Source organism: Microcebus murinus, chromosome 1 (genome assembly GCF_040939455.1).
Source record: "Microcebus murinus isolate Inina chromosome 1, M.murinus_Inina_mat1.0, whole genome shotgun sequence".
Lineage (NCBI taxonomy): Eukaryota > Metazoa > Chordata > Mammalia > Primates > Cheirogaleidae > Microcebus > Microcebus murinus.
In genome coordinates, this window is record NC_134104.1 from 51939649 (window position 1) to 51965631 (window position 25983).

Consider the following 25983-nt stretch of genomic DNA (forward strand, 5'->3'; position numbering starts at 1 on the left):
TGGGTTCTGTCTTTTCTTAGCTTTGTCCAGGTCTTACTGCTCTGGATATCGAAGGTGCATGGTTTCCCAGTAGCAGAGGCATTTATTTAATGGACATTTATTAAGCACCTAATATATATTAGGCTTAACAATAGCAATGAGCATACAAAAACAGGTAAAATGTAGTCTCCTAAGGAAGAGTGCTGAGTGTGTGACTAGCAACATTGAAAAGATCCCAGAAATAACAGGCTTGTGTTATAGTGCTTCCTTACTTGTTTTAGGATTGTTTCTTTATGAAATGGAAAAAATAAAGAGAAGAATGAATACAAACAGAGATATGAGTACAATTCAAGGTTTCTCTTTCCTCTGAACGTGTCCTGTGCAGACTTTATAAAAGCCCCTCTCTTCTTGATGTCATGGTGCCTAAAATTCTTCCATGAAGAGTCATTAAAAATTACTCTTCCCCAAAACGATATTTTTAATAAGTATTAATTTATGTTACTTGACACCTCTGGTCTCACTGGTATAGCCCCACACATGACAGCCTGGAAAGAATCAGAACTGGTGCTATAAAGCAAAAAGTCTGTGAACAATTAACAGCTTCAGTAAGAAAGTAAGCCTGGGAGGAACAAGTGCATACCAGGAACGTAATTCAAGATTTCAGATGCTTCCTGCAGAGCTGTTAAGTATTACTGTGGCCAGAAGGTAGTCGGACATTGACAAGTGAGTCCTATTTTGGGATGACAGAGAAACAAAGAGGCCAGACCTTCGTCGATGGCCACTTAATGCTGCTGTTTGGTTCTTAGGAAGGTCTGGAAAAGCTGTTCGCAGAGCAGAATTGAAGGATGGCATAAATCAAGACATCTGGCTTTCCTGTTTTAACTAGAGCTACTCCTCAGTTGGACTTATCTACCATCTCTTAGAAATATCTCTTTACAAGGCAAAATATACCAAAACCCAAATAGAGTTTAAGAAGTTCAAGATTTCTAAAAGTAGGCCAAGGAGTGCAAGTGGTGGTAGACATGCAAAAAGCAAGGGTGAAGTATTTTCCCAGTAAAATGACAATGTTGATTGGCATGAAACTGGCAACAGAGCCAAATTTATGAAAGCATTAGGACTTGCCATACCTGACAGTATAATAGTTCTGTTGGACTAAGCAGCAGAAAGAGGCTGGATTTTCAGTCAGAAATAACTAAAACCACTATTTATGTAATATTTATAGGAGACCATATGTGATTCAGTTGAATTACTATGTCTTGCTGTCTTGCTATACCAGTTATTAAAAGGCTTCTTCAGTTGTTGACAGGTTGTTAAAGTGTGCCACATATGTAGATAAGGAAAACACTCAAGTGATTATAAAGTTCTTATAATTTAAAAATGTACAGATTTACAATTCCAGATAGCCTTTTATTAATTGAAGAAACTGGATCTTTTTTGGTCTTCCGTATGTTTTAGAATTGCACTTCATGTTTTAAAAACAACTCATCAGCTTTGCATTATTCTGCTGGCCAGAAAGCCCTCAACTTGTAAAAATGGTATTTTTTTACTGAATCTTGCAGTGTGCCTTCTATGTATGTTGTACTGTGGTGGCCCAGAAGAGAGAGAGTAGCAATGTACTCCCTTCCTGTAATGCTATTAGGATGATACCTGAAGGTGGAAGCCATGATGGTATTGCCAGTAAATAATGCTTCAGAAACCTGTTTTAACAACAAGATGAAACCAATTTGGATAGCTCATAAGTAATCAACACAAATAGACACAGAAATATTCACTGACATAGAAGTGTTATGACATCAGGATTGTAAGCAATCAGAGGTCACCTAGAAAATATTCAAGTTGACCAAGGGACACCTTAAGAATATAGTACATGAGTCTTGCATATTCCTGAAAATAGGTGGGGAAAGTTTTTGTTAATGTAATCACCAAATGAAAAGCCCTGTGAAGCCTGTTTTTTAAGTAGTCTCAAAGTTTTTAAAGTTTGAATTTTAATATAGTGGGTTAATTAGAGCAGTTATTCTCAACTAGGGGTCCTACAATCTTACAGAAAGTATTTAGAAATTTGTGGGACATTATTTGTCACAGTGATGGGGGAATGCCACAGCCAGAGATTAGGGGTAGGAGTCAAAGGGTAAGGAGAAAGCCTAGATATATGTTAACTCAGCGAGGAGTGAAACAGTCTTGCCAAGTACAGAATTATACCACTCAAAATGCCATAAACTTCCACACTAAAAAATGGTGATTTAGAGTACTGGGTACTACTATAACTTGAGCAGAAACAGATAAGTAATTGGAAGTTTCTGCCTTTTGGACTCTGAGGATGCATATCATTTACATAAGGAATAAGGTAGAATTTCCTGTAGAAATTCTGGAGGTTTCCACACTTACTATTTTATTAAGGTGAACTATCTTGTGGATGGTTTTACTCAGTTGCTTAACTGAGGCTAAATTTTATTTCTCCTCGTTAGAGTAAAACGAGTAACAGGGGGACTATAGATATAAATTCCCAGAATCTAGCACCTGCTGGCCATAAAAGTCAGTCAAGAACATGGAGGAAGCTGTACCTAAACATGTTCTCAGCAGCTACTGATAAAGCTAACACTGTAATCAAACTTGAAATTAAGTGATGTCACACATTCAGCATTTTTCATAACAGTACAGTGTAATGAAATCCAAAGAGTAATTCGTAGTTGGTAAAAATCAGGTGTTGTAAGTGCACTACACACAAAACTAATTTTGTTCTCTTTTTTTTTTTTTTTTTTTTTGAGACAGAGTCTCGCTTTGTTGCCCAGGCTGGAGTGAGTGCCGTGGCGTCAGCCTAGCTCACAGCAACCTCAAACTCCTGGGCTCGAGTGATCCTTCTGCCTCAGCCTCCCGGGTAGCTGGGACTACAGGCATGCGCCACCATGCCCGGCTAATTTTTTATATATATATATCAGTTGGCCAATTAATTTCTTTCTATTTATAGTAGAGACGGGGACTCGCTCTTGCTCAGGCTGGTTTTGAACTCCTGACCTTGAGCAATCCGCCCGCCTCGGCCTCCCAAAAGCTAGGATTACAGGCGTGATGTTCTCTTTTTTAAAAACAGATATTGAATAAACTCATGAAGATGTTAGGAACATAGATGGGATGAGTGAGGTTGGAGGAAGGAAAGAAGAATTAGGTGTTTGGAAACCTTTTTTAAGGAAGGAATGTTTAATAATTAATAGTTTTCTTCAATGTTAGTGAGGCTACAGATGATTCACTGCTTTCTTGAGCCATTTCAGACATCTATCTCCAATTTTAGTTATTTCTAAGACCAATCATTCATCAAAAAGAATGCATTCTTTGTCATAGATATGCTTCTATCAGGTGTAGAAGACAAACCTGCAAACAAAAAAATATCTATCCAAGGTGATATACAATTCTGTCCAATGTCAAAATAGCTGTGTGAATAAAAATTACTGTGGCACCAAGGGGACTTACTGTAGCATACCAACCATGGTCTCTGATCTTAGTAGAGAAATCACTCAGGTAGCCTGGAAATGAGACAGAACAATGTTTCTACTCTCCCAGTAGGAGAGTAACATTGGCTAATAAGGTAGGATGACGCTGGTATAAACAGAATTTTTAAGTTCACTCTTAATTAGAATATAATATGTTGAAAGCCTGTTTTATTTCTATGTATATAGTCAAGTAAATGCTTCACTTCTTAATACTCAAACTATAAAACCCCTTTCACAGTAATTGAATTGCAGACAAAAAGGCCCATTTGCTGTAGTTGCAGTAATTATGTGTTGAAGCAGTTAATTTTGAGCAAGTGTGAAAAGATGTCACATGGTCAGAGAAAGGATCAGGAAGAGAAAATGACTTTTGCACCGCAGCATATTGATCTGGTACCTCAGAAGCCTGCTACTTTGTGCTCTGTTAAATTACATATAAAATATTTGATTTTAAAAGAACTTATTGGCTTTCTTTTTTGCTTGTGAAATAATACACATCAAATAAGGATAACATAAATATAATGAAGACAAAAGTAGGTATCAGTCAATGCATATACCACTTCGTTATCTATTGTGAACATTTTATTGTTTATTATTCCAGTATTTTTTTCTAGGTAATTTTTTCTAGGTATAAACTTACTTTTTCTTTTTAATTAAAATCATGGTATATAAATGTCACTGTAAATGTGTTTAATGAAAATTTTTTTCATTGATTGATTTTGCTATCAAATTCCTATGACCCTATTGTTAGGTTTCCCCACCCCCATTATAGTGTTTTGTTTGTTTGTATTTCACAAAGGTGGTGAGATTCTGGGTATGGTGTGGTGTGAACTTGTATGTTTTAGAAATAAATGCTTCCTCATATGTTCCCTATATATCGAGAAGCCACTGCCATTTGCTAAGGATAGGATACAGAGTTTTCTTTCTCAGAGAAAAGAAGATAACTATTTTGCTACAGAAGAAAAACTTCAGGGTATTATAAGGATTTATTTATGATAGCATTTGCCTGATGCTAACAGATACAGTGATACACACATTCCTTGTTTTGATCATCATTCTTTAATTCTGTTTCCTATAATTTTGCTGCAGATGTCCTCAGTCACCGGGTGTTCACATACTTAGATGGTGAATGCTCTTTTTGTTAATAGAAGCTGAACCATAAGGCTATCAGTCAAGGATATACTGAGTGCTCACCTTACGGATAAGTCCCCAAAGTTAGATTTGGCTTTTGAGGTCATGTTCAAATAAAACCCTATTTTGTGAGAGCAAGGAATATTGTCCAAGTGCACTAGCAGTTTTCCAATATCTGTTGATCTATCAGCTCTACACTTTGTAGAAAGTGGGCACGTGTGGGCATGTGCACATGTTACTGTTAAAAGCATAGTTCTTTTCCATGAAAGCTGCTCATTTTTCTTCATAGCCAGAAAGATTCAGTATGATAATGGGAATTTTTAACCTAGGATTATAAATCTTCCTTAGGGTTCAGTTAGTTCCTCTTGTTTCTTTCTGCAAACTGAACTTTAAGGACTGTTAGTTGTCAAAAATAAGAGCCTCCCCATTATTTTACTATGTCAATATCTGTTGTTTTCTGCTTGCATTAAGAGACCCCAGATAGAAAATTGTCTAATTCCCATAAGGAATAGCTATTGCAAGTAAGAAAAAACATTTTTAATAAATTATATAATACAGTGGTATTTATCTTCTCTAATTGTTTAAAATAGACCATGGAGATGCCAGGGATATTTTTCTTGTTTTAAAATAAATTTGTTTCATTATTGAAACTACATATCATTAGACTTTTGCTGTAATAGTAAATATGAAAGGTTATGAAATAGATTGCACTTTTAAATATAAAACTTTGTTTAGGTTTAAGGTCCTCAAAATTGTTCTCATAGTTGTAATATTTTTACTGCGAGAGTAGTCCAAGGAGATGCTGAATAACTCTACAAAACTATCTGACATCACACAGAAAGAATTGAGAGGGTCTCCCAGGTGGTCAAATGGATACTGTTACTATGGCAAGTTCTTGCTTCACCATAGCAGGCAGAAATATCCCAGGAAGCATTGGCAGAGCATAAGCAGCTACTTGTAGCCTGACAACTAAAAGCTAATAACTCATATGATTGAATTTCAGGAACATTTTTCCCATAGTTGGGAGTGGGGCGCCTAAATGAACCATCAACGTCAGCTATGAACAGTGAGAAAAATGTTTTACCAAGATCAAAGACAGATATTATATTTGGAATTTGTTCAAGAAGAGTAACTTTGCATTTACAAATACCCTTTTAACTGCAGTATTTTGTTATCTGTCTTCAAAGGAGAACTGCTTGTTGATAGGCCACTTCCTGCCTTTCATCTTTTTTTTCTGAGTATAGACAAAAGAGAGAAAAAGCAGCACCATGAAAGTGGCAATCCTTTTTTATGAGTTGTTTTAAAACATGGGCAACAGAATTAGGTATTTTAGAAAGTAAAATTTGTTCTTGTAGAAATGTAGTTCTAGTTTCGTGCTTGGGTCACTACAAAATGGCTGCCAGGTGACTTCTGCCAAGTCAGTAGCAGAGGTAACAGTGTAATCTGTAGAGAAAATGGAAAAGGGAAAATAAGAATTTATGAGCTGTAGGAGCAGGAGTGTTGAGGCTGCCAGAGTCAAGAGGCAAGTTTTAAGGAAATAGGAAGTCTATATGACAGGAGACAGTATCTACCAGAGTAAAGACACTGATTTGTTAGTTTGACAGATTCTTGTTCTTGGAATCTGCTTAAAGCTACCTTGATCCATTCAACCTGAAAATATTTAATCAGGTGTTTGCTATAAGGAATGTTGGGGGTGGTAATTTGGGGTCATGTTAGGCTAGTTGCAAAGTCACACTTGAACAACCTTAATCACGATGATTTTTCTAAATGAAATTGAAGGAAGCAAAGGAGAGGAAACTCATCAAAGTTGGCTGAAAATTACATGTAGGAGATACACCATTCCCCTTCTTTTGTAGCCTTCATTTTTCTTCATCAGCTCTCGCTAGTGATGCATCTGTGAGAGGATAATGCAAGCTATCCTGCCGTGAGTAATGGACTCTGATTTCCACTTTTCTGATTGCTTACTATCTGCTGTAAGTAATGCCGTACAGACATTCTCCCGGTGTCCTCAAGCATTTTGACTAATGTTCTATTTGGGCAAAAATCCCAATAACCACAGAATTCTTCATTCAACTTTTCTGGTTTTTGTCTTTATTGATTTTCAGTTAAAACTCTCAGTGCAGGTTTTTGCACTTAAGTTTTGTAACCACAAGGCTTTTGTTGGCATGTAGCTTTTCTTTGAGATATTCTTTCATTTGAGAATAGCAGGGAACCCTGGGAATTGTAGATTGCCTTCAAAATAGATCATTTCTTGTTGGCTCCATTTGGCTGTGATTTCTCTCATTAGGGTAATAGAATAAAAATTGCCCATTAGACACTTTTCTTTTATTGATCCAGCTCATATCAAAGGCTGAAAGTGAAAAATAAACTAAGATTTTTTTCTGTTATTATAAATAAACTTGGTACTGTTTTTTTTGTTTGTTTGTTTGTTTGTTTGTTTTTGGTTTTGGAGACAGGGTCTTGCTCTGTCACCTAGGCTAGAGTGTAGTGATGTCATCAAAGCTCTGTGTAGGTTCAAACTCCTGGGCTGGGCTCAGGCAGTCCTCCTGCCTCAGTGTCCCGAGTAACTTGGACTATAGGCATGGATCACCATGCCCACCCAGCTGATTTTTCTGTTTTTTGTAGAGATGGGTTCTTACTATGTTGCTTATGTTGGTTCTGAACTCCTGGCTTGGTGAGATCCTCCCACCTCAGCCTCCCAGTGTGCTGTGATTATAGAAGTGAGTCACTGTGCCTAGCAACTCTACAGTACATTTCTCATTTATTTCTTACTAGTAGTACAAATCCAAAGTAACCTCAGGTTTATAATTTAGTCAAAAATATAAATATATATAATACATGTGTGTATATGTATATAATAATAACCATTTGCTCAGAAGGGACCCAAACTTTATACTAATGCAGGAAGTAAGAACATTTCATTTGAACTTAACCTCTTGTGGACTCAGTCTTACAGATCTTTAATGTGGTGGCTTTGGACTATGATGTCTAAGGTCTTTTTTATTTCTAACATTGTGTAGTTTTATTTGTGAACTCAAATATATGTTTCATAGAATCCAAAATCTAGAAAAAACCATGAAGGAAACCTTCTGGTTTACCTTTGTCTGTTTGAGCAAAAGATTCCAATTTTAATTCAAGAATTGCTGTCTGTTTTTGTTTGTTTTGTTTTTCCTTTTTAATGTTTTCAGAAGAATTCAGTTGTTTTTGGTAGTAGGTACCTGACCAGTTATCCTTCCTTCCTTCTCTCCCTCCCTCCCTCTCTTCCTTCTTTCCTTCCTTCCCTCCGTTTAATGGCAAAGGAGAAAAAATGGTAGACTAGCATCTCAAAATCCAAATTCCTGTACATAAACAGAAATAAAGAACTTTTAAAGGGAGGGCCCTCAGTTCTAGGCTATTGTCATTAATGAATCTAATCCTGAGCAATAATTCCTGATTGCAGTGTCTTTAGGGAGCATTCCAGACACATATTGAGAATTGTAGTTGTAGAATTCCAAATGGCTAGTTAGTGGTAGTGGTTCAGGTCCTGTCCTGTTATGTTCATGAAGAAATTAAAGCTCCTATATTTCCTTCCCTCCTCTCTCTCCTCTACTCCTCATCCCCCTCCCCACAATATACTTCTCTTCTTTACCCCACTCAGTATGTGAGATTTGCAGTAGTAGTGAAGTTGGAATTTAGGGTTCCAGATAGCTGTTCAGTAGCAGTGATACCTCCAAGATGAATCTCTGACCTTTTGAAAGTTGGTATAACATGGACTCCAGGACATTTGAGGAACACCAAATAAGATAAGTCTTAGTAGTAAAATATTTCACTTATACTAATTTATATCTAGTATTGTGTTAGTCCATTTTGTGTTGCTATAAAGGGAATACCTGACACTGGGTAATTTATAAAGAAAAGACTCACAGTTATGCAAGCTGCAAGAGAAGCGTGGTGCTAGCATCTGCTTCTGGTTAGGGCTTCAGGGAGCCTCCACTCCTGGAGGAAGGTGAAGAGAGAGAGCAGATGTGTCACACGGCAAGAGAGGGAGGAAGTGGTCCCAGGCTCTTTTGAACAGCCAGCTCTCAAGTGAACTAATAAAGCAAGAACTCATTCATTATTGCTGGGAGGGCCTCAAGCCATTCATAAGGGATCTGCCCTCATGACCTAACACCTTCCACCATGCCCCATATTCAACACTGGGGATCAATTTCAGTGTGGGATTTGGAGAAGCCAAACATCCAGACCATATCAAATATATAAAATATATTCCATTTTTATTTTATTTATACTAATGAAGCAAAGAGTGAGAAAATCACCCAACAAAACATTTATCTAGATGCTATCTGTTAATATTTACTTGTTATATAAAAATCATTAAATCAACTCAAAGTATTATCTGCTTTATACAGCCCTTATAAATGACCATGTTAAGGCAATGATTTAATTGTAGTTCAAATGCATAATGCTAACCAAAGTGAAGTTAAACTATACAGAATCACTTTAGCAGTACATGGTGCATAACACTTGAAAAAGAAAATCACAGATTAAAACTGACAAAGCTAATCACCATGTGTTTACCTCTGAGCCCCTTGATCTTTAGAGAACTTATTAGAAACCTCTTTTGTTTAATCTTATTTTTTTAAAGGTATCACAACAGTTGTAGAGTTTACAGTTCTCCCAAATGCTTCTAAAGCCACCTACATGTGGATAAGAAGTATTAAACAGCACTGTGGCATTACAGCCGGATCACCTGAGTCTTATTCCTGATTATCCAACATGCTAGCCTTCTCTGCTGTGTTACCCTAGGCAAGTTCCTCTCTGTGCCTCAGTTGCCTTATCTGTAAAATATGGATAATTATGGTTTCTACTTCATAATGTTGTTTTGAGTATTAAATGAATTAATGATTGTAAAGAGAATAGTGCCTGGTTTATAATTAAGTCAAGAAAAGAAAAAAAGGCATACTTAGCACTACTTTTCTGTGCTTTGTTATACATGAGAATTCTGATTTCAGTTTTAAACTACAAATCTCTACTTGTTTCCAATGAAAATTTAGTTCAATAAGTTTAAAATGTTAAAATTTCTGAGATGGAGGCTGAGTGCAATGGCTCACACCTGTAATCCTAGCACTCTGGGAGACCTAGGCCAGAGGATTGCTTGAGGTCAGGAGTTTGAGACGAACCTGAGCAAGAGCAAGACCCCATCTCTACTAAAAATAGAAAAAAAGGAAGAAAAATAGAAGAGAAAAAAAAAAGAAAAAATTAGCTGGGCAACTAAAAAAACAAAAATAAAAAAATTAGCTGGACATGGTTACCTATTGCCTGTAGTCCCAGCTACTTGAGAGGTTGAGGCAGGAGGATCACTTGAATCCAGGAATTTGAGGTTTGTGTGACCTAGGCTGACACCACAGTGCACTCTAGCCTGGGCAACAGAGAGAGACTCTGTCTCAAAAAAAAAAAAAAAATCTGAGAAGGAAGTGTTATTTTTTATTACATAGCCTTCTTTTTCACTATATGAATCCTAAATATTATAGCATTCAAATGGATATATTAGGACAAATTTCTAATATTATCAACCTAATTAGTGATTTAAAGTAGTTTAAAAAAAACTGTTTTGGAAGATGGTTGAAGGAATAGTGACAATAATTTAGCACTTTCAGTGGTCAAGGACAGACCCCTTTACCAACTGTTCTTGTATAGGGGCACTTGTAATTTCCCTATTAATCTTTCCATTATGGAGCATTCTTCAGTGTTCCAGCTGGTTCCTCTCTTGGTATGCAAATGGTTTGGATAGATGTGAGGAGGCCAAGGATTTAAAGGCCCAAATCTGGCCACATTTATGACCTGTTTGAGCTGCTTACTGTGCTGTTCACATTTTCCAGTGTCAGAGGCAGAGTTTTACTCCAGATTCCGAATATATGCAAAAATAGGGCTAAGATGGTTTAATCCTAACCAACCTGTTAGAGATCTGAATGTCCTAATTTCTGAAAGTTTAACATCTCTATAATAAATTATATATTGAATTATGGATAAAGTGAAAATTTACATTTATTAAGGACCCCCTTGGCTTTGCTTTGAAGGCATTAGAAATTGGCTCTTTTAAGGAAAAAAATGCTTTTTCGAATACTCTTTAAATAGGTGTTGGGAAGTCTTATTAAAATGTTAGGAAAGTTATTTTTTCCTTAATACAGAATTCTAAGCGAACACATGAAAAGTGTTTAAAATGTCAGTAGTTAAAAAAAAAACAACTTAGCAAAGGTATGCAAAATTCAATGTTGTAGCCAATTTCCAAATTATAGAATCCATTGTTGATTAATGGTAGTGGTGGGGGGTTTGCATAAACTGTGAGAAAAATACAAATAATGTGGGACAAATACATAAATCCACTGTTGCAATTTTTAAGATAAGAGAATGGAGGACTTATGGACAGGGTCTCTGCAGGACAGCCTGTTCCCAGCTGGAGATAATGAAATAAAATCATAACATAGAGTGGTAATTAAGTGGGTCTTCAAGGTTACCTAGACCTTCTGGTGCTTAAAGACCTTCCACACTTTTTCTACTTAATCAGTTGCTAATTTAGTCCTTGAACAGGTCTGAGGATGGATCTTTTTCTTTTTTGGGGAAGTAAAGGCCAGGACTAGACTTTGGGCCTCTTTACTCTCAACTTGGTACTTTTATTGATCCCAAAGTTCACTGGTTTTTTTTTTATGCAAAAAGGAACTCTACAAGCAAGAGAAAACAAGTATGAGAAGCACAAAATGTCATTACACTTTATACCTGCTCTCAGATCATCTTTGACCATTTCTGTATCGATGTCAAGGAAATTCCAGTTCTGTTCTCCCTTAAGCTTTACTTTCCCATAAAAGCCCTGCCAGTTTTTCTCAAGTCAAGCCTGAGATTTCAGGAATGGCCAGACATCTGACTTCCTTCTAGGTATCTCATTCCTTGGAAAGTTGCCGAACTTACCTTAGTCTTAATTAACAGCACAGCAGAATAAACTGAACCAGTTCTTTTCAGACTCTTTTCAAAGGGTTATTTTTGCGGAAGCCCAAAGTATGAGAAGCCAGGTCAGAGCTGGCATAGTTTGCAATGGCAGGAAGCTCCCAGAACCTGGGTTTCTTCCCCAGCTGTACCTTCAGTATTGTTGGTAAGTTTAACTCTTAGTTAAAGGGTTAATAATGGGACAAATTGGGATCATCAAAGGGAATAAAAAGAAATGTCTGAATTCTCCACTGGCTTTTATAATTGCCAAGTATCTGGTGCTGAGAATGTCTTACTGTTATATATTTTGTCTTACTAATGATTTGGACCACATTTGTTGCACACTATTACATGCTGTCTAATTCCCAAATGGCTTCATTATTATATAGGTTTTATCTCACCAACAAGTCCTTTATTGGTCCAACTCATATTTTATAATCAGTGTCATCTCCCTTAATGCTAGTCCATTAATAGGTCCTCAGAAGGTTGATTTGGGATCAGGAGGTCTCCCCAGAGGAGCTGTATAAGAGCTGCAGAAGGAATTTGACCACCTTTGATTACAGATTGGCAGTCATCAAAGCAGACAGCTGGGAGAGCTCAGCAAGCAGAACTCTCCTCAGAGTCTTTGATGAGCCTTACCTTTCAGTTTGAGAAAAGCTATAACAAGATATGTGTCTGACCTTGCTGTTAGATTGTGATTTTTGATACACAGCCAACAGTGACAAGTTTTATTTATTTATTTTTCATAGAATAAGGGTGGTCATATATTTTATTTATTCCATTTGGTTCTTTTTCATATTTTCACCCAAACTTATACAGCATATCAGTATATATTTTAAAATCTAGCGAATAGTTGGGAATGTATGAAGACCTTTTTTGGGGGAGTCCAAAATATGTTCTGAGTTTTTGCTTGTACTTAAAAATATTTGCAATAAACACAGGAAGTTTGCATGCTGCTCTGGGATTATGTGGCAGGTTTGTAGAGTGCCTTTCCCTTATGTGCTGTGTTGCTTATGGAAATGACAAGCTTTTATAGTATCTGTTAAATTATAACCTGCCTATTGTGTTCACTGCAGAATTCTGAATTTAGTTAAAATGTTAAGAAGTCATGCTGTTTTTTCCACCCCTGCCTCTCAGAAAAATTAGATGGAGATGCATGTGCTTTCTGTCAATAAAGCATATTTGTTTTGAAAGACACAGCACTCATGGGCTGTCACTCATAACAAACGACTTCTGAGAGTACTTTAAGAGCTGCAACATCAATATTTACAAAATGCAAAGTGAAGAAAAGCACATTGAGTCACAGATACATGTGCTGTCTTGTTCCCTGATTCCCCACTCTCCCAGTATATTTCGTATGGCTAGATTTATATGAAGGACTGTTTTGAAATATGAATGGAAATTTGGTAACCTTCTAAAGTAAATACTGAGAGACACTAATTAAATACCAAAAAGGTTTATGAAATGGAATTACTTTTTCTTCCAAAGTAAATGTATTGATTAAAAACTAAAATCAGTGACACAATTAGATGGAAGAAAATACCTGTGTTTGGGGCAGAAAGTCCAGAGCCTTTATAGGCTGTGTCACTAGTTTGCCCCTTAATGGCATTATAAAGATTATGTAAATCTCTGTGAGGCTTCTCTCACTTAGCTGGACAATGGGCATAATTTTGCCCACTTCACAGGATTTTATAATATTAGTTAAATGTGTTCAATGAAGGTTTTGTAAGTCATAAAGTGGTACATAATTGGAAAGTAGCAATTAAGGTAGCAGGGGTGGGGGGGTAGTGACAGTACTGCTTTGTCATATTAAGAAATATATTTGGAACTTATTAATATAGTGTACTCAAATTCTATATTATAAAGTACTTTCTTATAAAAGTTAAAACACAGAATTTTTTACATATCAGAAACATGACTTTATTATATTATAATCCATCTTTGAAACAGAAAATGAGATAAAAACAGTATGGGCTCATTGGTAGCACTGTAGTCTCTGTTGTTGATTATATATTCTACCAGTAATTCTTGCGGCCCTGACAAATCACTGCCTAAGTGAGAGCAAGCACACCCTCTCTCTGGTCCCCTTGACATAATGCCATCATGTAAATATGGAAAGGCATTGTTAGATACTCATCACAAAGTACTGCAGAGATTCCAGGTAGAAAGGGATTAAATTAATGAAAAATGGCTTTAGTAGAGTTAAGAATCTTGCTTAGGGGAAAAATGATAATAAATTTGAAAATTCTTGGTTTTAACTGAGTACTTGCATGATTGCTTCTCCCTAAAATCAGCTAACAACATGTCTTAATGATGTAGAAGAACTTCTTAAGTGATTTTCCAGGTTTGTATGCTTTATAATTATTGTATAGAGGAGGGATTTTTTAATACTATAAAGCATTGCCTTTATATTTAAATAGGATGCTAGATGATAAAAATTTGGCCAGCAGAGAGAACAGATTTAAGTAAATTGGGCTGTAAGAAAAGTACTCTGAGATGCCTCAATAAATACATATCTTGTGGGTATAGCTTCATAACATTCTCATACTATGCAGTGACGGAAAAATGGAAGGAAGGAATTTCAGGTCATATCAAAACCTCTAGCTGTTCATATTCTCACTTAAGTAGTTTTTAAAAAGGATAAAAAGGCAAGCAAATAATATACAAATAGGAACTGGTTGTTTTTGGTAATTCTTAGAAGTGAAGAATCTGTTGTAAACAATTGCCATACATTTAATACATTTAGCAAATAGAAATAAGTTTTCAATACTGGGCCCTGGGATTAGAGCACATTCAGTCCAAAACCTAAAAGGAAAATAAGTAACACCTGAAAGGTACAAAAAGAATTATTAATGATCTGGATGGATCACTGTTATGACTCTGAATCATCAAGTAAGTACATAAATATTAACTTTTTTTTTTTTTTTTTTGAGATAATCTCGCTTTGTTGCCCAGGCTAGAGTGAGTGCAGTGGTGTCAGCGTAGCTCACAGCAACCTCAAACTCCTGGGCTCAAGCAATCCTTCTGCCTCAGCCTCCCGAGTAGCTGAACTACAGGCATGTGCCACCATGCCCGGCTAATTTTTTCTATATATATTAGTTGGCCAATTAATTTCTTTCTATTTATATTAGAGACAGGGTCTCGCTCTTGCTCAGGCTGGTTTCGAACTCCTGACCTAGAGCAATCCGCCCGCCTCGGCCTCCCAGAGTGCTAGGATTACAGGTGTGAGCCACCGCGCCCGGCCTAATATTTTGTGTTGTATTATTAAATCAAGAAGTGGGATTATACTTAAGAAAAAAATTTCAGCAAGCATGAAGCAAGTAAAAAACAAGTGTTTTTCTGCTTAACTCTAGTTATATAGAAAATATAAATGAATCAAAATTTCCTTGGCAGATGTGAAGACTAATATAAAATGATTAAATTCATGTATTTCCAAGCACTATTTATTAGATACATATATTCAAGGCAGTATTCTAAGCATTTAAGAATGTAAAGATAAGCAACACTTTACCTGTATGTAATTTGTAATCTAGTAAATCATTAGTTAACTCAATTTTAGTGTGCCAAAGTGTACAGCAGGTGGGCATTGCAGAAACTAGGATAAGCTACTTCAGAGTAAATACAATACTACTAAAAATAAGAAATATTAATTCTCTTTTACTTTTGGAAAAAACAGTACTTTTGCAACCATTAATACTGAAAAGTTTTGTTTGAGAAGTGAAGCAAATTTAGCTGTCACTTAATAGTTATTTGCCATCTTTTTAGAGTTAAGAATAGTAGCTTAAGAAAAAGAGATTTTAATTGGTATGATAAACAATATCATAGATTGTTGATTTTTAATCTGTTTCTGGGGTCTTTTAAAAATTATTACTATAATTAGAGATCAGAATGATGGAAAACATTTCTTATTATTTTTAAACATTAAAAACAATAATAACTAAGCCTAGAAAAAATGATTCTTTTAAACTTTTATCATTTTAGATGAAATTCAGTATATCTGCTCTTTTTTTTTTTTTTTTTTTTTTTTGGTGGGCAGGGACAGGATCTTGCTATGTTGCCCAGGCTAGAGTGCAGTGGTGTCATCATAGCTCACTGCAGCCTCAAACTCCTGGACTCAAGTGATCCTCCTCTCAAGTACCTGAGACTGCACTACAGGCTCACACCACCATAGCCGACTAATTTTTCTATTTTTTGTACAGACAGATCTCTACAAAAGCATTCCCTGAGCTATGTTGATCAGGCTGGCCTAGAACTCCTGGCCTCAAGCCATCCTCCTGCCTCAGTCTCCCAAAGTGCTGGGAATACAGGTGTGTGCCACTGCACCTGGCAGATAGCTCTTTTAAAAATATGTGTGATCATTCTTAAAATTCAAAGGGCTATATGTAAACTGGAGCAGAGAAGATTAAATAATCAGTGCTCAGTGATGGTTACAGGAAAATGGGGAATGGATAATTATTTCTCTTGTGAGGCCAAAATTATTTATTCACTGAAAATCGTTCTTTCTCTCGTCATATCTGCTGCATAAAAACCATTCTAAATAAGTAAAATCACCAGGTGTTTTAGTTTGGTAGTTTGAGTATGCTATTTGAGTCAGATGCTAGGAATTTCTGAAACAGGGTCACAGAGCAGGGCATGGCAAAGATGGGCTAGAAAAGAAGCAGTGGTGAGTGAGAAGGTATAAGGATGGTAGGCATGGACTGCATTCATTCAGTATTTGCCTGCAGTGTGCCTGGCTCTGTGTCGGGCCCTGGAGATACCATGGTGAACATGATGTTCTGTTATCTGTCACAGTAAAATGTGATACAAAGAAGAAAACAGCCATTTCAGTGTGGTCTGTTAAGTGTAGGGTGCTGTGGAGACATTTCTCTCAGACTAGAAAGGACCAGCTTTAGGTGAGATACAAACTAACCCCTGAAGCAGGGACAAGAGTTCCACTGGAAGAAACAGCAGTCGCATGCCAGGAGGTGGGAGTACAGGGCAAGTTCTGAAAGATGGCTTGTGGCTCACGGTGGGTAGAGCTTTGAGAATGAGAATGGGCTGAAGAAAACACCAGCCTTAAAGGTGAACAGGGACTAGGCCAGGAAGAGTCTTGCATGGTAATGTGAAGGAAGGAGCATGGAGTTTTTCCTTAGTCCATCGAAGGATGATTAAAGGGGCTCCATACAGGAAAAGGGCATGAGCAGGTAAGTCTGCGCAGCTACAGATAAGAAGACCAGACTGCAAACCAACCTGGTGAGAACGGAGAGGAATAGACATATGTAAGAGGTAGAAGGGAAAGATCTTGGTGAGACTCATTAGATGTTGGGGGGCGGTAAGCAGCCAATTGTAGTGATTTCAGTTTATGGAGAGAAAAATTGAAAAAGTATCTGTCTGTTATCTATATATCTCTCCTGTATATGATCATATCTATATCTATATATATATATATATATGCTTTCCAGACAGAAAGTTCCTCTTCACCAGGTTCTGGTGTAACTCCTCAGAGATATGGGGGAGGCAGAGGCCTGGCCCAGACAAAATATTTTCTCTGAGAGGCTAGAAATCAAACATATGTGAATCATATTGAGGTAGAGAAGCCACAGCCTATGGCGAGGTTGCAACAAGTTGTAAGTGCTTTCTAGGAAATTAATCCTGAGTTTTAGAACCAAGAATATTAGGAACCAAGTCACTTAGTGGCTTGCAGTACAAGGTGGGTGCTATGAACAAGTGATGGTACCAGGCAGGCCAGTTCTCGGGTGCTGGCTGCATTAGGCAATCCCCTCCTGGCCTGGTGGCTAGAGGCCAATTTGTACAGAGAAAGAGGACTGAAGGAGAATGAAAATTCACAAAGTGCTTTAGACTTAAGATTGTGTATAGACTGTAGGAGAAGCTATTGGTGTAGAAAGAACTATTGACAACTAAAAGTCTAATGGCTCAGGATACCCGGAAGGAAAAGCACAGATTGGGGATGACGGAAGGGAGGAAGTTGGCCTTGAATCCCTGCCTTTAAGAGAAAACAGAAGAAGAAAAATAAGTTTTGAGATTAGTAGGCAAGGTGGGAATTTGGGAGGATATTTAGAGTGACTAGAATTGTGGTGGGGAGGATGGTATGGAGAAGTAATTGAAATGAAAGCTTGGGCTAAGGGGACAGAAGACCTTGGTTAGAATCCTGGCCCCATCCACATGCTGGCAAAGTGACCTTGGGCGTGTTGCTTAACAGTTTCTTCATGTTTAAAATGTCATTATAGTAACTTTCTCCAAGAGTTATATTAAGGGTTAAAGAAATTAATTCACATAAAGTGTTTAGTGTATAGCAAATGTTCAATAAATTTTATTGTGATGAAACAATATTATGTAATGGTCAAAAACCAGACTCTGAAGCCAAAACTTCCGAGTTCAAATACTGACTCTACCAATTATGTGCTAGTGGTGTGATTTATAAACATAATTCATAGCTCACAAAGTAATCAGAAAAAATGTATACAACTGCATTGACAATAAATGAGGAGCCTCCATGAGCTCGTCTTCTCATGCTTCCAATTCTTGCCAGTGTGATAACTGTATTCTACCCATGGAACAAGTTCATATATGCTCAAAACCTTTGCTAATTTATAAACTGAAAGAACCAGAATATATGTTATCTGCGCCTCAGTTTTTTCATCTATATAAAGGGGATAATAAAGTACCTACTTCTTAGGCTTGTGAGTTAAGGGAGTTAGCAAATATAAGCTTCTAGCTCTGGCATGTAGGAAGGCAGTGTATATGTCTAGCCATCATTATTAATGTTCTTCCTCACTCATTATCAGTAGGAGTTGAAGAGAAACTGAGAATTTATAATGGGCACTGTTGGATTGGGAATATAACTAAATAAGACAAGTAAAAAGGATTTCCAGGGAGCACTAAAGACCAAGTAGAAAACGTTTGTAATGGAGTAGTACCAGGCCATAGGAGCAGCCAGAAACCTGGGGGATAGACCTAGAGAAGAAAAATGGTTGGATGAGTTTAGTGTTGGGATTTATTTAGTGGACCAGTTATGAAAGTGTAAGCCAGCCAGTGAGCTGAAGTACTCTGAGAGAAAAATGAAAGTCATTGACAAAGAGCTAGAGAAGGGAATAATGCCACTGGAAAATATTTTAGACAGCTGTGTTTGGAAGTGACCTTGATTTTATTATAATTATTATATCACCTTGTCAATTTGTTTGTTTCTTTTCTCTCTCCCCTCCCCTCCTGAACAATTTTTGCTGGCTGCTTCTTATTATTCCTTCTCTGCATATTTTTTTTTCAAGTCTTATATCTCTTCTGTTTTCTAGCAAAACAAAATGGAGAAAAGCATAATAAGAAAGCAGAGAAGTATTGTTTCTATGTTCAATTCTCCACATATTCACTGAACATCTATTCCCTCTCTAGCACAGAGATCTTTGCTCTGACAGATCCAAAAAAAGCATCTGGCATGTTCATTACCCTCAAGGGTCTCTGTGGGAGGAATTCACATGAAATCATTATACATACATTGTACAGTAAAATGATAATTGTCATACAATCAAGTGTCAAAAAATATGGCACAGCCATTAAGTGTTGCGGTGATTTTAAAAGGTGCTCAGAAAGAAAAGAGACATGAGCTGGGACAAATACAGCTTTTTAGAAATGGATGTTCTGAGAGGCCTTGCATAGAAAGTGAGAATGGGGGTGTGGGGGACGATTTGCAGGCCTGGGAGAGCAGAGAAAGGACAGCGCAGAAGCACATGGCAGGTGTGGAGAACGGGGCAGACACCAGCCCAGCAGGTGAGTTAAATAGGAGGTAAGGTTGGACACTTAACTCTTACAGAGTATAGCTCACCAGGTGATCAATAAATGTGTTCAACTGCATTGACAGTAAAGGAGGAGGAGACCTTCCGTGAGCTTATTTTATTATGCTTTAGCTTCTTGTCAATGTGATAATTATATCCTAACCATGTAATAAATGCATATAATAAAAAACTTTTGTTAATTTATAAACTAAAAGAGGCAAACACTATTTTGCTAGGCCTCTTGAAGAATAGGAGTTTGGTGACTTTCGATTAAGAATGTAAACAGCTCCATAAAATTATAGGAAAATAGAAGGTTGTGGTTTTGGAGGGTATAGTGGAGAACATAGCCTCTTACTGAATTCTGCAGGCATGTAGCTTTTCCTCCCTAAGCCATCTCTTTTGGCACCTTATCTCCTTTCAAGGAAGCTTTTGTCTCTATTTGCATCTTAGAGCAGCATTCCATTTTGAGAACCATATTAAGCTGTTTCAAGGCTAAGTATCATAGAGTATAGGTATTAGAGATCTTAAAAATATATATTTCTTCAAGAGATAAGGGCAGAGGGACCAGAACTGCCAGTATAGCTGTGTTATTCTTTGAGTATTGTGTGCTTTATTAGTATTCATGAAGAGCATTATCGATAACATCTTGACAGAGTTAAAGTTTCAACTTGAGGAGCTGCTTTTCAATAAGGAGCATATTTAAAGACACTCTTTGCATGAAGAGTGACTGAATTGCTTCTAAAATGAGAGTATTACTTTATTGAATGAGATATTTTTCATTTAATCTGTTAGAATTATCATTAGAATTATAATAAATAATAATGATTAGTACTTGTAGGGCTTTTATCTACCAAGAGTTTTAGAGTTAATCTAATTTAATTGTCACTAGGAGTCATCGGAGATGTGTACTTGCTTTTCTGCCATGAATCCTTGAAAGTGTTCCCTTAGCAGCCCCTCAGCGCTCCCTTTTGGTATTTTCATGGCCTATGAACTATTTGTTCTATGGAAATGCTCAGAGTGTTGACAGATTGAAGGGCTGTATGTTAGAGCTCCTTTGCCTAGGTAAACATTTAGGTTCTTTGAGTTAGGCTTCCTGAGTCCAGTCTCAGCTTTTTCACCTGCTAACTGTGTTACCCTGGGAATGTTACTTAGCCCTCAGTTTCTTCAGCTGGAATTCATAGTAGTGCCTGTCTCAGAGTGTTCTTGTGAGGATTACATGAGATAGTGAATATTAAGTATGTAGCAATTAAATATTTAATTAATGCTAGTTGTATATTCATATTGTTTAAAAAATTATTACAAGTGTGTCATTCTCGGAATTTATATGTAGTTAAGTATTGGATGAGGAAGTTATAAGTCCCTGAAAATACCTTTTTCAGGGAATACTATGTGCCAGGTTCAGTGCCAAGCACTGAGACAGAAAAGGAAACTGTGGTACCTGCCCTCTGAAGGTCACAGCCTACTGGGGATGTGTGGCGGTGTCTTAGTCCATTTTATGCTGCTATAACAGGAATACCACAGACTGAGTAATTTATAATGAACAGAAATTTATTTCACCCTCAGTTCTGAAGGCTGGGAAGTACAAGACTAAAAGCTTTCATGCTGCATCTTCCCATGGCAGAAGGCCAAGTGAGGGTGAGAATGAGAGCAAGAGGGGGCCAAATGTAAAAGCAAATGATGTTTGCTTTTATAACAAACATCATACTCTTGTGATAACTAACCCACTGCCGCAATAATGATAATCCATTCGCGAGAGCAGAGCCCTCATAACCTAATCACCTCTTACTAGGCCCTACCAACCAACATTGTTGCACTGGGGATTACGTTTCCAACACAGGAGCTTTGAGGGACACATTCAAACCATAGCAAGGGTGAGGGTTAGTAAAACACTGTGATAAGTTCTTGACCTAGTGAAAGCAAGTATGGATCAAAGCTCAGAGCAAAGAGTGATGGCTTGTGACTTAGGGCTTTCACAGAAAGGAAGGGATATTTGACCTGGGCCTTAGAGGATGGGAATTTTAAGAGAAAATGGGAGAATTTTACAGTGAGGAGGAGCAAGTCTTCAGAGCTGAGGTGTTTGCTGTCTTGGTGGTAGCAGGGCAGGACCCCCTGAGAGATTGAAAGCAAGGAGTGGCTTGAAAGCAGCAGAACTTCCCTGGAAGGGTTGAAAGCAGGTGGGTCGAATTTGTTTGGAAGTACTAGAGTTGCCATTTTCTACAGTTTTGAGGGCCTGGTTTTTCCTTTCCTCTGTAAACTCTGAAGAAAGCTGCGAAGCTTTGCAGTCTTAGTTGCACCCAGGAGAGGCCTTACTTGTGGTTAGAGTATGTGGTTGTCTAACAGTGGTATTTCATGGGCCTTCCCCTATTTCACTGGGTCTGAATTTTCATGACTAGGATTTGAATGGGGTTTTATTGGTCATTTGGGAAACAGTTTAGACTCTGAAATATCACTGTGACACAGAGTTAAATTCACACTAATGTTCTAAGGACTGAAGTATACAAATTGACTAAGTTGTTGGGCAAGACAAAGACTATAAGGACCTTATTCACAAACAGGGCCACGGCACTGTTTCTGACTGTGTATCACTCGGACAAAGGAAAGGAAACTCTTCATCTTTTTTTTTTTTCAGTTTCTGAGGCTTTAGAGTATATCATCCGAGAAGTATATGGACCACTGTTAAATGGGAAGCATCTATGCTCTCTCTCTTGAACAGCATATTAAGCTGAGTTTAAGTGAACAGAACCTATCTGTTAAACCCATGCTCCCTCAAAAAAGCTTGTGAGTAAAGGGGCAGTTTACCAACACTGAGGGAGAACCTTCTAGGCACTGTGCTGGGTATTATATGTGTCTGCTCACAGTAGAGTTTTAACATGAGAAAAGATAATCACAATACTTTCCAACAAGTTGTTAAGTAGTAAAGGCAGGACTCTAAATGAGATCTGTCAGATGCCAGTGTCTTTTTTTTCTTTTATTAAATATGATGTTTGCTTTGTACTATTTTCTTCTACAGTCTTTCTTTAAATTTCTCATCGAGTTTGATCTCAACAAAGGTCTGCATGAATGGGCTTGCTACATTTGAAGCATATAGTTAGATGAAGTTTTTCCTAACTTATCAAGTTGATTTTCATTGAATTTGATACAGTGAATGTCTGTTAGGGTCATAGAAAGGCATAGAAAGGGGGCACACATGGGCTGCTTTGTTTTTACAAGATAAATGAATATTCAGTATTTTGGATAAGGACCTTCATATCCTCCTTTGACAGTCTCAGCAGCATAAGTTGATGATATTAAGTCTTTCAAGCACAGTCCATTGATAGTTAAATAACTTGATTTCAGTTATTCTAGAGTTGCTATGCAGAATGGAAGAACGACCCCTTTTGAATAAAGCCCACCGATTGCTTCATTAATTGCATATAGATTGTTAGCTTAATTTGCTCTTGTTCGAGAACAAGAAGCACAATTTTAAAATGTGTGGGGTTTTTAGTGGCAAAATAATTACAAGATTAGTCCTCTGTCACTGTCAAAAATTAACAATTTTTCCTCCTCCTCATTGTTAAAGTAAGATGAGTGGTAGCATTGTCTCAAAATTATGCTTTGTTTGCCCTTATCTTTCTCACTTTGTTTCATCTTTTTTTCATTCTTCTCTCCTGCTTTCTCACACTTCTGAATGATAATCATCATTTCCCTTCACTGTTTTGTCACCTTTCAATAGTTTGAAAATAGATCTACAGGGAATTAAATAATTATATAACTACAAATTATTAGTGTCCAGTTTATAGTTTGAGGTCTTTCATAGTTATTAGATCTGTTACAGTATGCTTTTCTGGATTATTTCATCTGAAGGAGACCATCTCTAATTCACTTATTTATTCCATTTTTATTTATGCTAAAAATGTACCTACTTTGTTCCAGGCCATGTGCTAGGGGTTGCCAACCTTATTTTCCCCCAAGCCCAGGTAGCTGGTTGTTTCACACAACACATTCCACCTTCGTCTGCATACCAGACTTATAAACAGTTTTCAGCCTTCTTTTTTTCCCACTCAGGAAAGAATATCTGAATTCAGGTAAATGAGAGAGATGGTGGTTAATATTGAAGCCACTGTAGTATATAAAAATAGTGAATCATCACCACAGTTTGGCACAGGAGTTTGTATGGGTGCTTGTGGCAACCCTCACAACGAACTGATCTCGATGTTCTGGTGTGCCAGGATCCTTCCGAGCGTATCATGATAATAAAGTCTTGGACCATTAAGAAAAAGGCCTAGCAGTGGAGGTAGGATGCACCCAAATAATTATAACTCAAGGGAAAATACAGTACCTATCTAGCAATAGAGAGTCTTTCTAGTGCCTTTCTGGATAGGAAGAGATTAATTTCTGAAGTATCAGAAAAGACATTGTATCCAAAGTGGCATGTGAACTACATGGAAAGAATTAGGGAAAATGAATGATTCTTTTGAACCCAAATTCACATATACTGCCCATTAATTGGATTCTTGAGATCCTGTGTTTTCTTTGAATATTGAAATCATATATGTGTACACAAAGGTATATGCGAACACACTCACGTATATACATGTTCACGCAAAATTAAGTCTTGCAGCCAAAGATACATTTTTCTCTATGCTCTGGCAATTACCCTCTCCAGTTGATAGAAGCTGCTTGACTTACAGGTTTCCTGTTGATTTATTTCACTATTTAAAAAAATATGTTATCTCTCAAAGTATTGGGCCCCAAGTATGGGTTTAATTACTATTCAAATATCTCATCCTGAAGTGATTTATAAGCCACAACACTGTTTTCTCTCTGTATAGCATTGGTATTTTTGGAAATCAGGTTGCCTGTGCCAAGTTTTATTTGTAGATAGAATGGGAATCGTTAAATGGTCTATCAATTCACAGGGAATCTTTGTTCCTTTATTAAGAGCACACCAGATAACTAATTCCATTTAGTTTTCAATAATTTCTTGTACTCCTGAGGCAGCCACAGGAGTCATGTAGTTGCTTCAGATACTCAGCATGAGTGTCTTGCAAGAAAGCCACAGAAACATATTTTTCTTTTTCTTTTCCTTTTTTTTTGGTAGTAGGGGGCTGGACATAGCTTTTAATAACTTAATGAGGATTTTTATCAAAATATAGATTTTTTTTGGAAATTATTTTATTAAAATGAGGATTTTTATTACAGTGCAAGAAATCTATCAGTGGTAGACTGAGTAAATTGTGGTACATTCATATTTTAGAATATCACATAATTTAAAAATGATAACAATCAAAGTTCATTGACCCAGAGAGAAGAACATGATACATGCAACTTAAAAATTTTAAATGGCTATGTTTACTGATATATTTGTATATTTTAAAAAGATATAAAATGATGCAGTCCTTAAGGACATTGAAATTAGTATAGTTGGCTAGCTCTTTGGGGAAAAAAAAGAATAAACTAGATTCTTACCTCACTCCTTTTATCAAAATGAATTCCACATCAAATATTTAAATGTTTAAGGTGAAGTCATGCAAGTTCTAGGAAAAAACATTAGTGAATTCTTTTTGGTTTTGAAGTGAGGAAAACCTAAGCGTGACCCCAAATCCAGAAATAATTAAGGAAGGCATATATATTTATTTATGCCGTGTTTTTTCAAAGACTTGAGAACTCGATGAATCTAGATTCTAATGTTGATTGACCCCAGTTTCAGTTTTAATATGGCTTTAAAAGTTTAATGGTATAACTTTGAAGGCATTGGACCAATGTAAACATAGACTGAGCAAAAAGGCCACTACGTGGTGATTTCAGCAACTGCATTTGTGTTTGTAATTTTCACTATTCATGCATCATTTAAATCAATGGCATTTAATTATATTGTCTTTTACATGTGTATGTACAAACAATAATGTATATATTAATATTACTTTGAATGAGTGAATAAGAAATAACAAATCAAAAAATATGGTGAGAAAGCATGTAAGAAACTGATACCTAGTTACCTCTGGACCATGAAACTGAGCATGATGGAGAGGGCAAGCCTCCTTTTATGCTATTTTCACCTCTATAATACGAATATGTGAGCAAACTTTTTGCCAGGTTGCCGTGTATATATAATGGAGAGACGTGAAGGTATCTTTGCTTTGTTTTGTCACAGATGGGCACAGAGGGTGCTCAGCCTGATAAGTGACTTACGGTGTGTTCGTGTAGTGGGTTCTTGGAGGCGGCACACAGAGAGGTTTTGAAAAATGTGTGTCATCTTATGAAATAGTTTTATTTAAAATCTGAAACATTTGATTCTTACAAATCACTCATAATATTACAAGCACAGATTTATCATGCTATAGAAGGCCAAACTCCTGTAAATTGTTACAGTACAACACGAGCCATCAGAGAGCCCGTGGAGGGTGACTTCTGTGGGCACCTGTACTCCCTGGCGAGGCGTCCTCCAGGACCCTCTCCTGGGTAACTGAGAAACGCTGCCCTGCGTAAATATGGACAGGTGAAGGCAATGGGCAATCGTCCTACAGGTTATTTGGGTTTTTAGTTCTGAAGTTATGGAGTGGAAGGAAGTAGATTTCACAAAAGGCAAATTCTATTAGCTCAATTTAGCCACCGAAATGAATGTTTGATTATGTACTTAGGATTCTCACTGAGTCCAGCAAATGTCTGAGCTGGTAGTTTAGTCATCAAAA

The 25983-nt window shown here is 37.0% G+C and overlaps 1 protein-coding gene across 9 annotated transcripts in view; it reads left to right on the forward strand.

Annotated features, from left to right (window-relative positions):
- Positions 1-25983, forward strand: part of BBX (BBX high mobility group box domain containing) — a 266154-nt gene that overhangs the window by 142564 nt on the left and 97607 nt on the right. The gene's annotated exons all lie outside the window — the stretch shown is intronic.